Source organism: Trichosurus vulpecula, chromosome 1 (genome assembly GCF_011100635.1).
Source record: "Trichosurus vulpecula isolate mTriVul1 chromosome 1, mTriVul1.pri, whole genome shotgun sequence".
In the NCBI taxonomy this organism is placed as follows: Eukaryota; Metazoa; Chordata; class Mammalia; order Diprotodontia; family Phalangeridae; genus Trichosurus; species Trichosurus vulpecula.
The window spans coordinates 202,556,554-202,579,099 of record NC_050573.1 but is presented as its reverse complement, the minus strand read 5'-3'; positions in this window follow the sequence as shown (position 1 = coordinate 202,579,099).

Below are 22,546 nucleotides of genomic sequence, written 5' to 3'. Positions count from 1 at the left end.
CATTTGTTGGAGGATAGGGGTGTGATTTGATAAATTTTATACCTTAATGGAAGGTAATAAATAGCCATCTAATTACAGGACCACCCAGCATAGTGTGCCCTCATAAAAGAAGGTACTATGCTCTATGAGCAAAGAAAAATTAAAGTAGCTCAAAAGAAATACAAGATGAGCAAATTTAGAGAATCCACCACAAATGTTCACATGAACTATTTGTGCCTGACCTGTTGTAGAACATTCTGAGCTCATATTGGTCTGATCAGCCACAATTAGACACTTGACTCTAATATAGTGATATCATTTTGGTCCTCTTTGAGAACAAAGGACAACAACCACCATTTTATAATGAATAAGCTCAATCTTTTTAGTAGTGGCATTAACTCTTTAGGTAGGGTTGACCTCATGTAAGTGGATCTGAATAGTCAGACCAACTGCTCTGTGAATACAGGAAGGCTCAGAGATCCAGCTGTATGGACCTCTAGGAATTGCAGATCAAGCCATACCTGAAAAAGTATGTCTTGAACAGACCAGAGTTGAGATCAATGAAAAGCCAGTAAAGTACTCAAATAAAACACTTGAATCTACACACCCCCTTCCTTTCCTCTTTGATAGCAGATGGCAGGCATTTACTCCGAGACTGTTCTTTCAGATGATGGTGATTCCTGATTTGTGTTTTTAAAAAGTTATTTGCCTTTGATATAAAACCATGATAAATCATAATTTCTTTATGGGTGGGGGGAGATTGGGGGAAAGAATTGAGAAAGAGGTCAACTGCAACAGAGCGAGCCAGTGAATGAATGTGTCGTATACAGAAATTAAATAGGACAGAGGTTTGAACCTCAGTTCAAAACTCTAGGTTTTTGTTGTTTTTGTTTTTCCCAGCTGGAGGTTAATCAGATTCAGAGTCATATGGTTTTGATTTTATTAATAATTCGTATAAGCTTCTTAATTGCAAAGGGGATTAACTATAGTAAGTCTGATCACTTTCCCTGGGCTATTCTAGAGTCATGAGTAAGAGACTTAATTGTTATAAGTAGGCTTGTAAAAAGCAGGAGACTTTTCTCTGAGGCAAGTACCCAAAGATCAAGTTCATTCCTATCTCTCTTACTTTTCTTTTGAAGCTAGTACCCCCAGTGAGGTACAGAAAGGAAACTAACTAAGTGAGAATCTCAACTCCAGTGTCAGCTCAGGGAAGGTTTAGGAAAGAGTGGTCACTCCTACATTCCAAAGGTGGGAAGCCCTTAGGAAAGGGGAATATTCCTTCTTTTAGTTTCTGCTTCCTACCTGAAACCTATAAAGCTGGACAGGCAATACCACTTTCTGGTCACATATGCATAATAGGCAGCCATTTAAAGGGTATGATTTCAGAAACCAAAATTCTCACTGATATGTAAAATCTCATTAGCAAGGGACTTGCAAATTATAATTAGAGATAAAGATTAAAATGAAATATAAGTCCTGTAGGAAAAGTGACACATTGGCTTAAATTCTTACTAAGTTGTAAATGACTGATACCAGACTCTTTAAAAAGAGCAGGCCTTGACAGGAGGAAGGAAAAAGGATTAAGACACAGGGCGCCTGAAGGAGAGTCTATGGAAATGCCATAAATGGAGGGAAGGTGAAGACAAATTTAATGAACTTTGCAATTTTGCCTCAGATCTGGTTTTTTCTTTCCCCAGTATCTGGCATACTGTCTTGCATATGCTTACGCTAAATAAATACCTGTTTAATTGATTTTTTAAAAGTAGTAAATATTTCCCAATTATATTTTAATCTGGTTCTGGCCTCACTCGGGAGTATTGTGGGCTGAATGTGGCTCATGGGCCATGTGTCTCACTCCTCTGACCTAGAACAACCCATACCTGAATTGGAATACTCTATCCAATACTTCGAACAAATAGCCACCCAGTCTTTTGTTTAAGGATGGGTCTGATTATTAGGAAGTGTTTTGTTTTTTTTAAATTAAGGCTAAATTGATGCATTTCCACCCACTACTCCCAGTACTACCCTTTAGGTCCAAGAAGAACAAATCTGATCTTTTTTCCACATGAGAGCCCTGCAAGTATTTGAAGAAACATATCTTCCTTCCAAGTCTTCTATTCTCCAAGCTAAGCATACCCATTTTTTCATCCTTAAATGACATAATCTCAAGGCCTTATCGATGTCTTTTTCTAAGCTGCAATCCCAGAACTAAACAGGATACTCCAGGGCAGATAGGAGAGTGACTACTTCCCTAACCCTGGACACTATGCTGACTTAATTCAGCCTCAGATTCCTCTGGTTCTGTGTGTGTGTGCGTGTGTTGTTTTATTTTGGCTACCCTATCCAACTCATATGGAAAGAATCAAACAGCACAAGGCCAAAAATAGATCCCTTGTACCCTCCACTAGAGTCTTCATTCAAAGATGATACTAAACCATTCATGAGTTTCAGCCACACAACAAGTTCTGAACGTACCTAAGCGCTTATTATCCAACCCACATTTCTCCATCCTGTCCACCAGAATAGCATGGCTTTGTCAAATGTTTTGCTAAAAATCTAGGCAATCTCTATCAACAGCATTTTTCTGACCACACCCTTAATATGTTCTAGAACATTGGCAGAAAAATAAAAGCTGAGATTATTGGCCCATAATGTTTAGAACAGGAAAGAAGGAAAGAATGATGGAAGGAAAAGCAGGAATGAGAGAAGAAAGAGCTAAACTTACAATTCTCAAAATTTTTCTAACAAGTATCATGTGTTGTTGAATTTGTCCTGACCTAAGCAGCAGGCAGAAGGAGATTATCATCTACATTACTTAATCCTTGCCCTCCTCTTCCATCCAGTTTATTCTGAATATACATCCGAAGCTTTCTACATGTAACCAATCCAATATGTTTGAATGATAAAGGAAACCCAATAAAAATCCAAAAATAAAGGAAAATCCAAAACATCACTTCATTCCTCCAATTAGATGACAATGCTTTTTTTGCACAGGAAAAGACATATTGAGGAGTCAAAGATGTAGCACGTATTTTGAGTAATCCTGACACGGAATCGAGGATGACATGAAATTATCACAAACCAAGAGGCACTATTTGAAAAGTCTGTATCTACTCTGAAATAACTGATGGTGTGTGTCATTTTCAGTGGCTTGATAGGCTTTAAAAAAACAAAAAGGGGAAAGGTCATTGTGAAAACATACATGCATTGGTATGGATTGTCATGCCCATTCCTGGAAACAGATTCAGTCACCGAGGCAGAATAGTCATTGAGGAATTCCTCCCTGCATTGGTTATGTTATCCAAGGACTAACACTCAGGAGAAAGAAATTCTGAGTTTGGCATAGCACTGACTTACTTGGTAAGTCACTTAACCTCTTGGACTTGTGTTCCTTCCTCTGTGCCACAGAAATTCTAATAATGACCCACTTCCCAGAGCCCCTGTAAGTAGTAACTAATAACATGATTATAAAGGACCGTGGAAAATACCACATAACATACTAGAGAAATGCTAAAAAATAATCATTCTTTTCATAATAGGATCAAGGGGCACTAGTAACCTGGACCCAAAGGCACTTCAGCAATTGGAATTGAGCACTAATGGCTGAGGACTAACTTCATTAGCGTATGCCAGATGCCTTTCAAATCTTACCCACAATGCTTCAAATTATTGTATTTCTCATTGTAGTTTAATAAGTTTTCACACTGTTGTGACATCTGACAGGCGCTGCCTGTGTTGGTAGATGATCCCAAATTTGAACAATTCATTGTTGACTGTAACAAATACCTGTCAATTTCAGACTGACAATTTCTACTTATGTTAAATTAGAAAAAGAAAGATAAAACACCCTCTCCTATGGCATTATGAAAAGAAATAGGAAACATTTGATATGTGCGTTTCCAAGATGAACAAAACCTAAAGCTTTTGCTTTAACACTTTCAAAGAAAACAAAGGAACAGAATGGAGCTAATATGAGATCTGATTGATGGTTCCCTTGGAAGCCTCCCTTACTTTACAGATATGTATATATGGCTATATATATAGTAGTGTGTGTGTGCACACTTGTGTTGTACATACATATGACTCTAGATTGTCAGATTTATCTCAGTTCTTTCCTGTTCTTTTGAATGGGATGGGAAAAAACTGGACTTCATTATTGATACGTAAAGTGAGACAGGAAAATATTTCTGATTAAAATAAAACACCTTCTACTTTTAAACTGAAGAACCCAATGATAAGGGTTCAGCATTTTGTTTATTTCCTTGAACATGAGTAAGGGCTACCTGAGGTAGGTAGTTCATAAAAAAACAATTCTTTCTTGAATGGAACATTTTCTTATGGTTTGGCTTCTCCTTGAGAGTGTTTCATCTCACTGCTTCTTGTTACATCTGATGTGAGTTTGTATTTCAATTACAAATATTAAAAGCTCTCTCTCCTTCAGTTAAGAACAGTCAACTCTCTCTACCTGCAAGGTGAGAAAAGATCTGGTCCAAAACAGTGGAGATGCACTAGGCACAATTCTTTTTAAACATATTTCAATACCATGCATGTGCATTTGGAGGAAAGAGGTGAACGAGAGTAGTCTCATAAGACTTTTTAAAAGCTCTCAGAGTAAAGGTGAGAAACCGCGTACATCACTTAAGATGAAAGACATGGAAATTCATAGGACCAAGCCTAAGACAGATTTTATTTCATTCTAGTAAATTGACCTTTTCCCAAGGTCCCATGAAGAGAGATGCTTTGTAGATTAAGTAAATGTAAGAAAAGAAAGGAATAAGAACCTAAACACAAGAAAAGTATCTTGCATTTATGTCATAAATTTGGGACAGCCAGAATAGTACAGGAAGGCATTTTAGACAGCTTCCATGCTATGTAAATGGATATTTTTTTTGCCAGTTTCATCTGGACAGGCTATCTAATCTATCATGAACTTAGTGGCTAATTGCAGAATGGGCCACTTCAGTCTTGTCAATTTAGACTTTGCCTTAGGATAGGGATTCCTGCTAGATAGAAAACAGAAGTGCTTAGAAGATTGATTCTAAGAGGATCCAAATTCTGAGGTTTAAAAAATATCTAAATTTGGCATTCTTTAAGACTCATGATTAAATGCAATGGGGATATAAATTATATAAAACATGAAGAGTAGCAAGAAACTACCTCTGGGTTTTTTTAAACCAAATTACTTTAGATTTCAAAGACTTAGAATTATTATTTTCCTTACATATCCTTGGCTCCTTTTGTGGACTCTGGGTCATGTTCAAATGTTAGTTTTACTGAAGTGTTTTATGTGACCAAATTAACATCCAACCTGGAATTAATGCACACCTTTGTTCTGTGAATTTATAATCCCAGATGTCAGTTAGGTGTTGTATACATTTTAATACCCAATAACATTTCACACCAACGAAATACATAAATTTACAAGGAGCCATAGAGCTCACTTCCTTGAAGTCTAATCAATATTGGCTGCTAGAAGGGTTTTCTAATCACTGAACACCTTCTCCTCCGTTCCCTCTCTCCATTGCACCAATGTTCATGTTTTATCTCTACCTTGCCTTGTCCTGCTGCCCCAATAGGGTAAGATTTGAAAACCCAAGTCTTTCCTATAATACTATAATCCCTCAAACAGCTTTACCTCTCTTTATGTTTAGCCTCTGATGAGGGAAGAGAGAAATAAATCTTTTTCCCTGTGGGTTGTCACATGAGCCAGTGTTTTGGGGCCTTCCAGTAGAGGTCTCTAAGCACACCAGTGCCAAGGCTCAAGATGGCTGAATACAGGGTTCTATTTCATCTTGGCAGGAGAACGGAGTTTCCATAGACAAATTAACATTGTTTCTTTTCATTTTGACACCATAATGTCTTTTCCATAGACCTGCACTGACATTTTCATGAAATCATTGCATCCTAATCACGTGAGTGGGGAATTACCATTGTTACACTAAACATCATGAAAAGTAACCACAATGCAGGTTATTTTTCATATCTATATATCTTATCCCTGTTATCATGTTCTGCCTCAAGCAGATAAAATCAAGATTTAATATACTAAAAATTATTTTAAGTTAAATACAGGTTTACTTTTCTAATTGCTTGACATAGAATATAAAAAATATGCAAACTTGGATTCACATAGATACAACTTTATCAACTAAGAACAAATTATGGATATTCATAATACACAAACTAATTTTCAATGGATCAGTACTTTCTAAATGACTAGAATCTTTGGGGAAATTTGTGTAAAAATTCTGAGAATTCAAACAAAAATAAAATGAATAACAATTATAACACTTTTTGAAATGCTTTTAAATACATGGTACTATACAGAATCATAGAATCTTGATGTGGGAAAGGAGCTGAAAAATCAGCCATCTAGCCAAAACTGTACCTGACAAAAAATTCTCTCTGCAATATTACCAATCGGTAGTCTTCTATCCCCTGAAAACCTCCAATGAGAGTGAATTCACTACCCACCTTACACAGCAAGTTCCACTCTTGGATATCTCTAATATTAGGAAATTTTTCCTTATGAGAAGCTTATATCTGCCTCTCTGTAAGTTCCACCCATTGTTCTTCATTTTGTCCTGGGGGGAGGGGTGCGGGAGAGGGGAGAATAAGGTAAAAGTAATGCCTCTTCAACTACGTGAAGACAGTCATCATTCTGTTTTGCCTCCTAATAGATTTTAAGCTTATTGAGAGCAGGGATCAGAAATCACTGAGCTCGGTCTTGAAGAAAATTTAGAGATTATCTAATCGAGTCAAGGTCTCACACACACACACACACACACACACACACAATAAGAAAAGAACTAAGATTCAAACCCTAGTCCTTTGACTCCAAATGTGTTAATCATCTTTATCTAATCCAACTCATGCCTTGCATATAGAAGATAGTTAAATAGTGTTAGTTGAATGTAAGAAGGAATGAATGATACCCTTATAAGGCAAAGGGAAGTACATAAAAGGCATTCCAAAAGTCCTAGCAAAGTTTAAGCTATTATCCTCCTTTTGCCAAGGAGGAATCTAAAGCAAAAAAGTAATGAAGTAGCTTATTGCTAACTGGCAGAAGATTTGGGACTAAAACTCAGTTCTCCTGACTCCAAGCCCACTATTCTTCCATAGTATCATGATGCCCTCTGTTATTATCAATTTCACTTATTGGTAACCTTAAAAAATCAATTTGGACAAGAGGTTTTTTTTTAACTGTACCATTTTGCAAGTCACAGTGTTTTCAACAATGGAAAATCTCACTAAAACTATTTGATAGTTGAGACATAATAGTAATTATTATAGCTGGCCTTAGTCTAGCATTTTAAGACATATGAATTACTTCACACACATTACTTTATTTAAGCCTCATGACAACCATGTGAGGTAGGTATTACAAGTATAATCATCTCTATTTTACAGATGAGGAAACTGAGGCACAGTGAGATTAAGTGACAATCAAAATTAGATTACAAGTGTCAGAATGGCAGTTAAAGAATATTCTCCTAGTACAGCAGAAAAAGTCACAGTTGTCCTTTGCCTTCTACCATCAAAACCCAAAATGACAGCAGTAACATGTCACTTTGCCAGGGTAAAATTTTTCATTTCGAAAATGTTATCTTTTTTTGGCAGCCTCCCCACAAAAGCAATGGAACCAGTGCACCCTTCCCCACCATTTAGCTCACCCACTATAAAATAAATAAAGTCAGCATATGCTCATACTCCTTCTAGACGAGTCTAAGGTGAGTTTTTTTAAATACCATAGAATACACACAAAGCTGGTATTTCACAGGTATTTTCCTGCTGAAAAGTTTCCTTTACTTGGACTCTGAGAGGATATAAATGATCAGAAGCATCCATCTAAATTTAAAAGTGTGTATGTTTTCCACATCTATAGCATAAATATAAGCTTACCCATAAAATAAAAGGTGATGGAGCAGCCTCTTGGTGTGTAAGGTGAATTCATTCTTCAAAGCTCATTCCAGCCTAAGCTTCTTCTCCACACATAATTAGTACCTGTTTTGTAGGGTTTCCAGGTCTAACACTCACCATTAAATGTGCCTTTGATAATTTTAACTTGTTTTGCACACAACTCACTAGCAGCTTCTGTTTGCTATTATATTCACTTAACTGTTCTCACCTCTGGAAACTCCAATAGGGCTGAACTCTATAGAACTGGCAGTATTTTCATATTGATTATCATGGTACATTCTGCCACTAGAAATATGAACCATAAACAGCTGACTATGATATTTAAGAAGGGGTGTTTTGCTTTTCTGTTGTTTTTCCTTAAATTCTTCTTAAAACTTCAGGGATTTTATTAATTAACAGTGAATGTCACTGTTTATTATTATCTATTCATTGTTTTATTGATTATTAATTATTTTGTAAACAAGTATAAATGCCTGAATACTTCATCTAATCAATAGCTATTGATTAGGTCTCCAAAGTTGCAGCCAACTATACCCTCTCATCCCACGCAGATTGGTTTCATGTCCCATACTGAGAATCTATTCAATGTGCTAGAGATCTTCCTCTGGTCTAGTCCTCTTAACAGTGGGTCACTAATAAAAGAATATAAACCAGCAGATTTTTATGTAGCTTCCATAGAAACTGAGTAACCTGTCAACTGGCTAGGTGTTTGAAAGTTAAATCGTTTCTCTAAAACCAGTTCAGATGATTGCATACTTTGAAGCCTCATTTTGAGGTAGATTTATGTGATTTTAGACCAAATTTCAATCAACCACCACACACTTACTCCAAACTAAGTATTTGCCAAGCAACATGCTAGGTACTGCACTGGAAATATAAAGACAGAAATGACAGTCGTTACCTTCACATATTTTTAAATTCTAGAGGGAATACTGAAAATTTTTTCTTGTGACCTGTTGTACATCCTACACTTTCCTGGAATTATAAGAGAAAATGATCAGAAAGTGCTGTATGTATGCCTTGACTGACAGTGACTTCATAGTGGCATAGTCAGTACCTGGGAATCCAGCTCCTAAAAGTCTGTGGCCTGTAGTTCCCCAGTGACTAGGCCCAATGGGCCACTAGGACAGCAGGAATATGCTCCTGAAAGTTTTTATTTTCTATTTGTTAGAAGGCCGGATTTGCAATTTCTTTGGTATAGGATATAACAGATGAAAAAGTACCCTTGTCCAAGCAGATCTACATATGCTCTGAAAGTCTGAGCGCGCACTGAGAGGTTAAGGAAAGAAAAGGAATAAGCGATTATTAAGTACCTACTATGCGTCACATACTGCGCTAAATGCTTTACACAGCAACACAATGAAATGTATTGATCCATCCCCATTCTTTAGTTGAGTAAACTAAGGCAGACAGAGGTTGAGTAACTTGCCAGGCATCACACAGCCAGTAGCAGTCAGAAGGAACACTGGAACCCAAATCTTCCTGACTCTGAGAACAGCTTTCCATGCCCTTTACCATTCTGTCTCCCACCCTTGAAAAAATTAACCATGATTCCTATTCATTAGAAGTGGCAAAAAAAGGTAAGTCTCTGCTGTACATTTAATACATTCTAGTCATCTTTTCTTTTTAAAAGACTGTGTTGTATAGCAAAGGCGAGAGGGAGTTAAGAATTCTGAAGTCCCATTTTACCAGCCACAAACATGCTAAAACCCAGCTTCTCTCCCCAGTCCCCAAACCATGGAATTTGAGTGGGCTCTAAATCTGGCACAATCCCCACCCCAACAGAAGTAACCATACAGGCATCAGGGGAATGAGAGCAGAATCCAAGTGGCATAACAACAACCAGCCTGCCAGCCTAAAGCCTCAAAGTGGTTTCCAATTTACCAACCAAGTGATTATTTGTTACTCTTTTTGCTTCTACTCATGTTTCACTTTTCACATTCACGAGCAATAATTTAGGTTTTTAAATTCCAATGGTTGTTTCAATTACTGGCAGGAGCTGGTTTTTGGCTTTTGAGAGACGTAGTCTCCTCTGCATGTGTGCCCATAAAACATTAAATGAGAATTACATATGTGTACAAAGATGAAGTTAGGAGCCCAGGGCTGAGCTTAGGATGCCAAAGTTCCTAAAGTGCTCTGCTAAAACTCATTAAACAAATCATTTCATCTCTGTGCCTCAGTTCCCCTCAACACCTCTACATGACACTGCCCATTTCATAAGGCTAAGGTCTCACTAATGAATGGTTTCTCAAGTGAAAAATATAAAGGGAGGAGGGGAAACATTTAAGTTACTAATTATATTTCCTGTACTCACACATTTCCCATCTGGATTGACTATAAATTGACTCCCTTTCCAGAGTTCATGAGAAAATAGATGTGTCGTTCTCTCTTGTTTCTATTTATCCCAAGTCTAGTTAGTCTGGTTGATTTGGAATTCTAAGCAGAAAATGGGTGTGCTGGCAGACAAATAGTTTCACAGTGTCAACTTGTTTTGCTGAATTCCTTGTAAATGAGGCTGTAGTTTATTACTGAGGATCCCTCACTTGCCACAACTTTCTCAGGTATCAGATAGTTAAAAGAGAAATGTTCACAGCTGACATCACACACACACACACACACACACACACACACACACACACACACACACACACACACCCCTTCCTGCTCTGGCTGATTCATGAGCTGAAAGTGCAACTGTGATAAGGGCCTTCAGAAGATTATTAATAGGGAAGCTATTTAGAACAATGCTGTCTACGGTTATGTTTCTTTCATTTCAAAAACTAACAACACAAGGTCATTGCACTAGAATAAGCCTTCCGGAAAACTAGCACTTGTCTGTCATTTGGAATTTTTTATTTTGGTCAAGAACCTAGGTATGGAGAATGAGGGAGACAGACAGAGAGAAAGAAAGTGAGAGAGAGGGAGAGACAAGGCGGGGGAGGGAGGGAAAATGGGAGAAAGGGAAGGAGAGAGAGAGAAAATGAGAGTGGGGGAGATTGGGAGAAGAAGAAAGAGGGGGAGAGAGAGAGAGAGAGACTTGGGAAGTATATCAAGGCCTAAAAAAACACGGACAGGATTGCTGAGAGATATCTTAGTAGACTACAAGGTAAACATGGCCTAAATCACCTGCTTTAGAAAGATAAGTCCTCTGAGTTCTGTAAGCTAAATGTACACTGCTGAAATTTGATTGAAAAGTTTGTGATGTGAAGACTGAAAATCATGAGGAGAAGGCAGACAGCATTTAATCTTTTGTTGGATGACAATTCAAGATAGACTGATAGAGATACCTGCGGCCTGATAAAACAGTCAATATTGTCGATGGTAGATATTTGCAGGAAACAGACAGTGAAACACAGGGGTAAAAACAGAAAGCATTTCTATATTGTCATTCTGTTCTCAGCTCCTTGCTAAGTAAGGCAAGACCTTTATTTTGCTGTTTTGTGTGATCATGCTGCAGATGGCAAAAACATCCAAATCCTAAACAGATTGTGCTAATCATACACACGTGCGCACACGCGCGCGCGCGCGCGCGCGCACACACACACACACACACACACACAAGCACATACATACTCACACACGTGTTCTCCAGCCCACACCATTTTTCCATGGAGCAGAACACGTTAAGCAACGCTAAAAAAAAATGGAAATGGATGGGACTCTTTGAAAGGGAGCTCTCCTCTTCAAGAAAAACCAAAAATGATGGAAAGGATTTTTCTAGCTAAGTCTGCTATTCATAGATTCTCGGTTCTTAAAAAAAAAAAAAAGGCAAAGGCAAAGACAAAATAAAACAAAGCCCGTGAAAGGAAATCACCAGTTGTAGCAGAAGGAGTGGAATTCACACACCTGCAGAGAGAAGAAAAAAATAAGCATGTCCCTATGTTTCTGAGTTCAGGGAGGACATACATGGGTGCTTATACCATTTCTTCTGCCTGGGGACTCATACAGAGGAGTGAGTTTTTTATGAATGTTTTCTTCTTATTAGATTTTTTTTCTTGTAAAAAAAAATAATAATTTACCAGGCTTTTCTCCTCGACCAAATTTCTACGCATCTGAGAAATCAAGCCAGGAAAAGAAAAGATGCTCACAATGAGTGTGGATGGGAACCAGCTTTCCCGTGTACTCTTTATTAGAGAAAACTATGCCATATAGCCATTTGTGTTGGAAACTCTTCATTTAATCTCTCTCTTTTGTATATATTTCCTTCTGTCCTGTATTTCTGTCAGTTTGCTGGGAAGTTTTTTTTTCTTTTCCTTTTTTTTTTTTGTTTTCTTGACGCTTGTTGCTGTATGTCGCCACCTGCTGGAATAACTCAAGTATTTTTCAATTTCTATCTAATACAGAAAAGGTACTGTATACATTCAGCTATATCTATTTTAATTTTATAAAAGAAAATAAATTATAAAACATGTTGAATCAATTTTAATTTATAAAAATATTTAAATCTAATATATGTAATATATACACATACATTTATTAACCATATATCCATATAATCACAAAAGAAAAAGTGGCATTTATTAACATAGGCTTTTAAAAAAAAACACAAATAACTCCATTTTAGGGAAATAGAGTTTCAATACATGCCCTTAATTCAGTATACTGATGAAAATAGTATCACCTAATTTTGGAATGGAATCCTGCCTTTGAACCTTTGAATAGTGATGACTAGACTAATTACGAGAACTGCTTTACAATTTTTTTCCAGCAATTTCACATAAACCTATAATTGTATCTCTATAGAATATAGAAAATATAGTCTTATATGCCCGGCATATTTTGAAAGGTAGCCATCTACTCTTGCACATGTATAAAAACTGCATATTGTTTATCTGATAGATCAGGAGCTCTTACAGTCTGTTGGGTAAATTCATATTTTGGCACTCTTTAAAAAGTGGATTATTATTGACCCAATAGACCATAACAGTTCCAAAGAAGCCATTACTGCCTATTGTGTAAATCCTTCATGGTGCATGTTTTATTGACCCTTTGGAGCCTTCGTGGTCTGTCTTGTCAATCTAGCTGCCATGTCTATGTACCAAATGCATGTGTTGGAAATGCTTAGGAAATGGAATCTGTAATCAAATGATCCTTATTCTTCTCCAAAAAGCCACATTGTACAAATTGACCTTTCCACTGTTATTTTTTTCTCCCAGATCTAGAATTTCTCTTTCCCTATCTCTACAAATGGATAATAGAATTGGAATCTGAACAATGAAAAGATTGTTTGATTTCTGAAAGACAGGAAAGCACATTTTAATTTAGGGGTCATCTTGTACTTTGCATAGGATGGTATGCTAAGCAATATATAGATGAAGTAGTTCCCATGGTGTCAGTAGCAGACGCAAGAAAAATGTTCTAATTAAGTTTGTACACCATTTTCTAGTAGGTATACAAGGCATGCAAATACACTGGGGAGGGGGTGGTGCTCAAAGAGGAGGGAGGAAGCATGGAACAAGCTTTACTCCAAAAAGTCAGACCACAGAAAATAAAGTAGTTCATTTGGGAAATACGAAGGCAACTTCTGAAGACACAGCCTGTAATATTGACATTTCCCTTTCGCTAGCTAGTAATGTTCACTTCCATGAAGTGTGCACCCTCACTCTCTTCCGGACAGCAGTGAGGATACATCAGTGGATGAGTTATTCCAACTAAGGGAAAAAAGGCCTTGCAGCACAATGAGAGGTTTGGTTGTTTAGGTGTGGTTTCTTTTAACCCCAAAAGTCTATAAAATATATCTGCCAAGTTCTACGAATGTTTAGTTTAGAGGCCAACAATTCATTTGTTGTATAGAAAAAAATAAAACATTTGACTTAGGTGCTTCCAAACTTTATTCTTCACACTCCCACCCCCAAGAAATGTCATTTTTACTCATAATAATTTGGACCATGAATGGAAATAATTGCCCAAATACCTTTAAGTCCAATAGTGGTAGGAGCAAATGGAGAGGTCTAATTCTGGCATTGGTTAGGTGAAGACTACAAATATTTATGGAAACAAAACATTTAACCACTCTCGAGGAAGGTAAAATGTTCACATTGTGTGTAGTGATCCACAACTGCATTGTTTCATACATGTTACTGACAATAGAGCAGTATGCTTGTTAATAATCATGATCCAATGGTGCAAAAAAGAGTTCACAGAATCAGAGGGTGGCAAAGGACATCGAGTGAGCAATTGATCCAGAGGTTCTTAACCTTTTTTTGTGACACAGACTTTGATAGTGTGGGAAAGTCTACAAACCTCTTCTCTGAAAAATGTTTTTAAATGTATAAAATGCATAGGATTACAAAAGAAATTCATTCTATTGAAATACAGTTATCAAAAAAATTTCAAAATAAGTTTGGGTAAACCAGGTTAAGAACCTTTATCTAGTCCATCCTCTTATCTCCAGGCAGGAATTCAATTAACCCACTCTAAGGATGTTGGTGTCTATCTTTTGGGTCTCAGACCACTCCCTGCATGTTACAAAACCACTGAGAGAAATCAGCAGCCATTACCGAGAGAGTCAAACATACTTGAATAAGCACCAGGTCAGAAAGGACCAATTGCATCATTATAACCACCTGGAGCCAGCCCAGGGACTGCAGATGATACAGTAAAGGGTTAAAATGCAAAAGCAGGCTGCCTGGAAGGGACCAGCTGAAACAAATCAGCTGGGATCTCCCAAGTGCGGCCTCTTCGACATTAACCCCCTATAACAAACTGAATAGCCAGGGAAACGGAATTGCCTTTTTACCCCTCTGATATATTTATGTAATGAACACACGGACACTTACATTTCACTTCATTGTAACCCACACCTTGGCTTCAGGCTCTGAGAAAGAAGTTCTCTCTCCAAATACAGCAGCTTATGATGGGATCATATTATTTTCTGTGTACTATGCCCAAACCCCGGTTTCCCTGCTTGGATTTTTTTTTTGTTAAAGTATCTATTTACATCAACATACTCTCAACACAAAAGACCATACATGTTGAGGATCGTGATTCTTGCTAAGGGAATCCTAGGATAGACACGGCATTGAAATCGAAAACACCCTCTGGTTTTTTAAGTCTCCTCTTGCCAAGCCAAGGTTGAGGTCACTGAAGGGCCAGAATGATGAAATTCCAACTACAGCTGCCGGCACTGTACCTATCTCTGGCATCAACACTGAGCTCTACTTTGCAGGGCTGCGGTGTCCCTTTCGTTCTCACAAGAGTAAATATTTACTCACCTATTAACCAACAGGAAAAAAAAATCCACTCATTCTTCCAACTCCCAGAGAAGAAAGGGAAAGAAAATAGAATTTCATGGCTTTGGAATAAAATTGAACTTTTGAGAAATCTTCCCCCCCTCTTTTTTAATACCTCCTCTTTTGCCCTGCTTTATTTGAATTCTGGCATAGTCAGCACCCGAGGAAATTGGCCTTCTCTGTCACCAACAAGCATTTTAGTGTTTGGCAAAGTTCGGATTTCAGCTCTATCCGGCGACAGCTAAATTGAAGAGTTACAGAACTAGTGGAGAATGCAAGGGAAATTCTGCAGGCAATTTCACATAATCCACATTTCTAAAGGGTTCTGTGCCCATGGTGTGATATGCAGAGTACATCCACCTACGGTATGTAGTTACAAATGTGTTTATGCCATCAATAAATCATATTTCTAACACTGTACTAATTACAGAGGCAACAATGCGGATAATAAAAAGTTTATACCTATCGTGGCTTTGCAGACACCCCCTCTGGGATGGTATTAAGCTTATTCATGATTTCTGATTGTGAAGACATGCATCCAAAACACGCTTTTAATTTTAATGCCAAACATGAGTGCAAATCTTTCAGGAATCAGACAGGGTACATCCTTTCAAATCAATTCTGGTCAGACTCAACTTTTTTATAACTCATCTGCAGTCAGCAAGGAAGGACCAATCTGACACCCAAACAAACTAAAACCTGCATCAGGAAGAGTATTTGTGAAGGTTCCCTCTTTCAAGAGAAAGAAAAGTGAAGACTTTTAATGAAATTATTCCTGGTGGGGGAAAAATAATGCTTGATTAATACAGTACAGCCCTGTCTGGAATCGAAAATCACTCCATGTGTTCACTGATGTACGGTTAATGCAAACTTAGCATAACAATGCAAAACACATCGCAGAAGCCTCTTCCCACTCCCTGAAGATGATTCATTAAAACTGAATCCAACAAGAATGGTGTTTTAGAATTCTATTTCACAATTCTATATGGTAGGCAGTGTAAAGAGGTGGCATTTTCTTATTCTCCTATGCTTGATTTTTAGGCTTGCACTCAAATAAATAATGTGCTTAATGCTTTATGAAAGGTATTTGAACCAAAGTCTTGGGAGGCGGGGTGGAGAACCTGGATAGCAACAGAGACAGAGACCAGGCTCTAGAGAGACAGGGAAAGATATCAGATAAAATCTTAGTCCGAGTATTTTCATTCTCATTTTTGTTTCTACATCTGCTGGCATTTTTTTCAAGTACTTTTGCAGCATACAGATTTTCAAAGTGTTTGGAACCTTCAGCCTTTACAGATATCAGGAAAAGATGTTATAAATATAATACCTATTCAAAATGTTAGACCCACTCACTGATTAACAGGTAAAGGAATTTAGGATGCTCAGATCTTTCTCTAAGAAAAGGAAGCTAAATAAGTACCCCTTCTCCAGACATTTGTGCCAAGGGACAGCTTCTCTTGCAACCCATAAAGTAGGGGATGAAAGACACAGCCTCAGCTTGACTCTCTCAGTTGTAGCCTGTGTCTGCCAGAGCTCATCCAGGTCAGGAATAAGGATAGTACCCTGTCCTCACATTATGCACATTTTGTTGGTTCCAGTTGTAGCAAAGGAAGAAGGGATAGAATGGGTAGCTAGGCATCTCAAAACGGTGGAAAAGTGTACTCCTACACATGAAAGCCCCCATACTCAAAGCAGCTCAGAGCAAGTATACTCACAAAAGCACTCTATTAACCCTGGACCCAGAGAGTCAGGCTGAGAAACAGTGGCTAACTCAGAATTGGCTTAAAGCTTTGGACGTTCCCCATTGAGCCTTACCTTGTTGGAGGATAATCCCCATGCTTACAAATATGGGCAATATTTCATAATCGATTGTGCAGGTATTTAATTCATGACATCTAATCTATCCATTTTCATTATTAAGTTTATTTATAAGACATAATATAAACATAAGGTATAAAGCAAAAAGCACATATAGTTAAAACTCATGACTTTCAGGTGGTAGCATCACTTTCTTATCGGAGACAGAGGAAGAGCCTGAGTCATTTAAACTAACCTATGCTATATTTTCTATGGGGGGTGTGTGTGTGTGTGTGTGTGTGTGTGTGTGTGTGTGTGTGTTTTAAACTCCTTAGAAAGTAAGAACGAAATCCAACCTTGGGAGCCATTGAGTTGTGAAGTTCTGGTTATCTCTGGCCTAGCTGAGGCCAGGATGCCAGGAAGAAAGGAAGGCTCATGGGTTTTCCTTAAGACCTCTCAAGTACAGCTGGCTCTGAGCTTCCACCACAAAAGGCAAACTAGAAGCAAGAAAATGTTTGATGACTTTCTGTTTCTCTATGACAGGCAACATCATTTATGATCCATTATGTAATGACACAGGCGTTATAAATTGAAAAAATGTCTTGTAAGATGTTGTAAATAAACATTTCTGGTGAACAAACAGGAAGTAAAAAACACTGTCGTTAAGGCAAAGGGGCTGGGGTTAGATTTTTGAAATCAGGAATGATCCCTTACTTTTCCTTCCCAACCCCCACTCCAATTTACAGTTAAAGATGTTAAGAAAAATTACTCCACTACTCGTGATTTCCTTTCTTCCTTTTTTTACGCAGTTATAGTGACAGAACACACTGTTTTACCTCACTGACAAATAAGAGGGAAAAATAAAGAGAAAGGGGAAAAATATTTTTTAAAAACAGAAGAAAGAGAGGAAGAAGGTGGAATTAGACCCACCTGAAAAATCCTTCAGGATGAAGACTATTGGACTTTGGAAAAAAAAAAAACTCAATATCCCTCCATAGTTTTCATCTCACATGTTTAAAACAGTCTCATACCTAGTGTATCTTCTTTCTCAAAGGAAGATTTCAAATACCTTCACCATGTGCCAGTGGGCTCATAAATGAAGCAAACAGTCAAACTGTACCATTTACAGTGTCTCTTCTGTGTTATTTCTTTTCCCCCTTTATAACCTGAATTTCTAACCTATTTTCAACATGCCACTTCCCCTCTACATTAAGAGAAGGCAAATTCCCTTTTTTTTCTTTTCTCTGTCTCTTTTTTTTTTCCCTTCAGTAGATGAACTTTAAATGCAATAGGGTGCTCATCCTGACTGACCCCGCCTGCTGTGAATAATTGTCTAGAGTAGAATAGAAGAATCTAAGAGCTTTTGTGAAGGGGAATAGAGAAGACAGACATTATTATGATCTTGAATCTGAAGCGTTCTTCTTTTCTTTTTTTGGGGGGGGGGGGAGAGAGTCTAACAGCTGTTTCCCATCACAACTGGTGTTTGAAAGACATTGCAAAAATGAGTGTATCGGTATCACAATTAGTTTCACAGGCGGCTAATAACTTACTTGCCAGCCATGCCTGATTTAATCAGGACAGTCCTGATTTATGGGTGTTTGTCCCAGTGTCCGATTTTCTCTGCCAGGTCCATCAGGAGATGCTTGTAGCCTGCTCCAAAGCCATTGCTGTAGGTAGGGACAAACTGCATACCAAGTGACAGAGAGAAGGACTAGATCCACATTTTCCTTTCCGAACTAAAGAAGCCTTGTCATCAGCTGCATGCCACCCCAGCCTCTCTCTCTCTCTGTGTCTCTGTCTCTCTCTCTCTCTCTGTCTCTCTCTCTCTCCCTCTCTCTGTCTCTCTCTCTCTCTCTCTCTCTCTCTCTCTCTCTGTCTCTCTCTCTCTCTCTCTCCTTGAGGAGTGACCACTCCTTTCCATTCCCCTCCTCTCCTTTCACGGTCCCCACACCCCGTTTTCAGGAAAGAGGTCAAAGATAGTTCCAGCTTTACATTAGTTCAGACACACAAGCCCCAAGCCTTTGCTGGGGAGGCTGCTGTCAATGGTGCCAAATTATGCGTGTCTAGTTTTTGTGATGTGATCTACTACTGTTCATTAGGGACTGAGCTGAGACCATCCAACTCATTTTTCTTAGGACCGCAAGCTGGTCTGGAGGGAGTCCCAGCGGTGAGAGGCCGATTCGTTCTTTGCTCACTCAGCAACTTGGGCTTCGTGTGTGTGTGTGTTTTTTTTTTTTAAGAAAAATTTTCATGCAAAACCAGACTGTTCAACATAGAAGTTAATAGATCATATTTAGCACTAATCAGGCAGAGGGATGCCGTAGAAACAATAGCAACTGTGAAATATTTTTACACATACGCTAGATGACGGCTATATTGCCCATTTTGAAGGGGCAGTGTTGTTCCATGATGAAGTACAGAAAAATAAACCAAGAAGAGATTGGCATTTCAAAAGTTCCTGTGGAAAAGTACATAGATTCTCAAACAGTCTGCATGACTCAGAATTATAAATCAAAACTTTTCTCTTTCATACACACTCCTCATGAATGAAATTCATATATACAATGTTAATAACAATACCATTTAGGGGGGTTTATGTGTGTGGGGTTTTTTTCAAGATAATTTTGGATATTGCTACGATATTTGAGATGATCCGTGAAATGTCATGGAATCTTATAGGTAGGGAGAAGAGTCACTAAAGTGAGCCACCTCAGTCAGTACGGGCACACACCACCACCACCACATCCAGTCTTCTAACTGTATGTACATTCTTGGCAACTATCCAATGGGAAGCCAAACAGTAGAATAGAGAATGACCTTTTAGGGGGAGGGGGAGGAAGAGGTTGGAAGCTGTGGCATGTAGTAGCTCAGGCAGGGCTTTATGGCATCTGAGTCCCCCTGTATCACCACACTTAACTTTGTGAGCACATTAATCCCAGGTGGCAAATGTCATGCCCCACAATTTACAGAGCAAGCCACAAGGCTGCCAGTCAGACAAAGACCAGAACAGACAGGGTTTTTACACTGTGCCTCCGAAGGCAAGAAAATATTACCAGCAATCCATCTCTACAAAGTGTTTTTGAGTTAGACAACTATTTCCACCCCTATTTTCCAGATAGCCAAATTGAAGCAAAGGTGGCAAAGATGCCAATCACTCCAGTCCATACAGGCAATTGTTATTAGAGCTTCTTTTTCACAGCCCTGTGAAGTTAGTTGCAACTATTACTTGCTTTTATAGATAAGAGAACTCTTGCAAACATCTCCCCAGGTTAGTCATGGCACAGACTTTCAGCAACAGAGTCAGAATACAAAGGCGCAGGCATTATCATACTGACATCCTTTCATGGATGTGATGCTAGGCAGTTATAAATGCCAACTAAAGCAAAAACCTCAGTGTAGTTACCAACCACAATCAAGATCTGTTAGCAATTACCAAAATTAAAACAAGAAAAAAATCTGTCCTCATCACAATATTAAGACTGACCTACACAGCTTTTAAATCTACCCTGCCAGTTATTGCATCCACACAAGAAAAACGGGTATCCCTCTAAAATGACTCATTTTATTGTCAATTTAACCTTTGTCTTCTTACTATGTTTTTTGTGCTGTTCATGGGAAGAGGGAAAGAAATGGCAGTTCCTCATTATGATGCCTAGTATATAAATTCACCTCAAAAAATTTCCTTTTAAAAAAATAATGTTTTAAAACAAAGAAACTAACAGTTTTCACCAAATGCCAAAGGACAGCAAGGCTTAAAGAATCATCACCCTTCTGCAAATGGTGTTTGGCATTTTTCTTACATTCCTCATAATTTTTTTTCTATTTATACAAAAGACAAGCCCAGTTACAGCGAAGCCCAGTGATGAGACTCATTGAGCAGTTAACACACACATACACACACACACACACACACACACACACAGAAAATAAAAAAGAAAAGTGACAGTCTATCCATCTCACTTGGCATGTTTATATGTCCTTTTTAACCAAAAAAAAACCTGTTTACAAAGTGGAGTGTCAGTAACATTGTGTAAAGGAACACTTATCTGGGAAACTTTGATCTTTCTCTGAAGCACCATTACTCTGAGACTGAAAGGATAATGGCTCTTTGGTGGGGTGGGGGTGGGGATGGGTAGTTTTCCAAGAAAAAAAAGAAAAAGAAAGAAAGTTTATTGTGCTATTGAGGGGATACATTTAGAAAAATCTTGTAAGACCCCACAAAACTAGCCATGGTTAAACCATTGGCAATTTCATCCCACTTACCACTCCCAACAGTTCTCTGTAGAGGAAAAAAAAAAACGAGTGGGCTTTCCAAAGAGATAAACCTGGCTTACCTCACTCATTTGGGTAATGGACACTTTAATGCAACTGAGATCTAAACCAGCCCCACAGCCTCCTTATGGCCTCCAAAGTTCTTTATTTAGATAGAGCTAGTGCATACAAAACTCAAATCACTTCCATTATGGGTTATGATGAGTACCAATCTGTCAGGTTGATTATCTTCACTTTTTTAGACCTAGAAATTAGTCTTGTGAAATGTCAAATTCTTTTCCACTTCATCTGGATCTTGAGGGTGGAGGGAAGGAAGGGTAGGAGGCATATAATATACTTCCTCTCCTACTTCAGGATTTCTACATTTTGCCTTGTTTGAACCAAAACAAGCCAACAAAAAAAACAACCTGCACTTGAACCAAAATATTTTAGCCTCTACAGATGGTCAAATTTGGAAATGCTCAAGGAAGAGCAGCCACAAATGACTGGAGGGACTAGTGTGAAAAGATTCTTAATAATATGACTATCCATCAAAACCTCCTATTTGACTATCTGGAAGTAATAATATGAACCCCCAGCTCCTACCAGCATAACAGATCTTGGCAAAATCTTGGCAAAGGAAATAATGCGCTATTTAATGGACTGAGGAGGCACCTATCTGTTTCCTAGGGTAGAAATTTCTCTATTCAAAGTTAATCCGTTTCTTAAAAAGGAGCCACACTCCCAATGACCCTCAGACCTGATATGGAACTTGAAGTGAAGTAGGTGCAATTCAAAAGAAGCTGAGGAGTAGTTCCTGGAGAATTTAGCAAAAGGGAAGGTATATCCCCAAGGTGGCCCCAAAATCTTAGTGAGGTTTTAAACAATTGAAGCTTACTGTCTATGTCTCAACTAGATTGGAAATAGTGGGAAGGGTATAGAAAAGCACACACAGGAATTTCAGGCTTTCTGTTTCTCTTCTTTCTGGTAGGTAAAGAAGCAAGCAAGATACAATGCTTACCTTTGTTCTTTACTAGCAGAGAAAGTAGCAACTTGGTCATAGCTCACATTACCCTTCCTTCACACATTTTTGATTAAAAACTGGTATACATCTTGATGTCATGTCAAGTAAATCAACCCAACAGGGCTCTAGGAAAAAACATTAATTTATATTATAATGATAATAATCCAAAGATAGATGATACAAAGATTGATTAATTGATTAATAGGGTATCTCTGTATTAAGCTTGAATAGCTTAAAACCTTATCAAGACTTTTAAGACACCTTGAACATAAATCATTTTAAGGTTTTCAAAGTACTTGTGCAACGTAGGTTCAATAGGCATTATCCTCATTTTATGAATAAG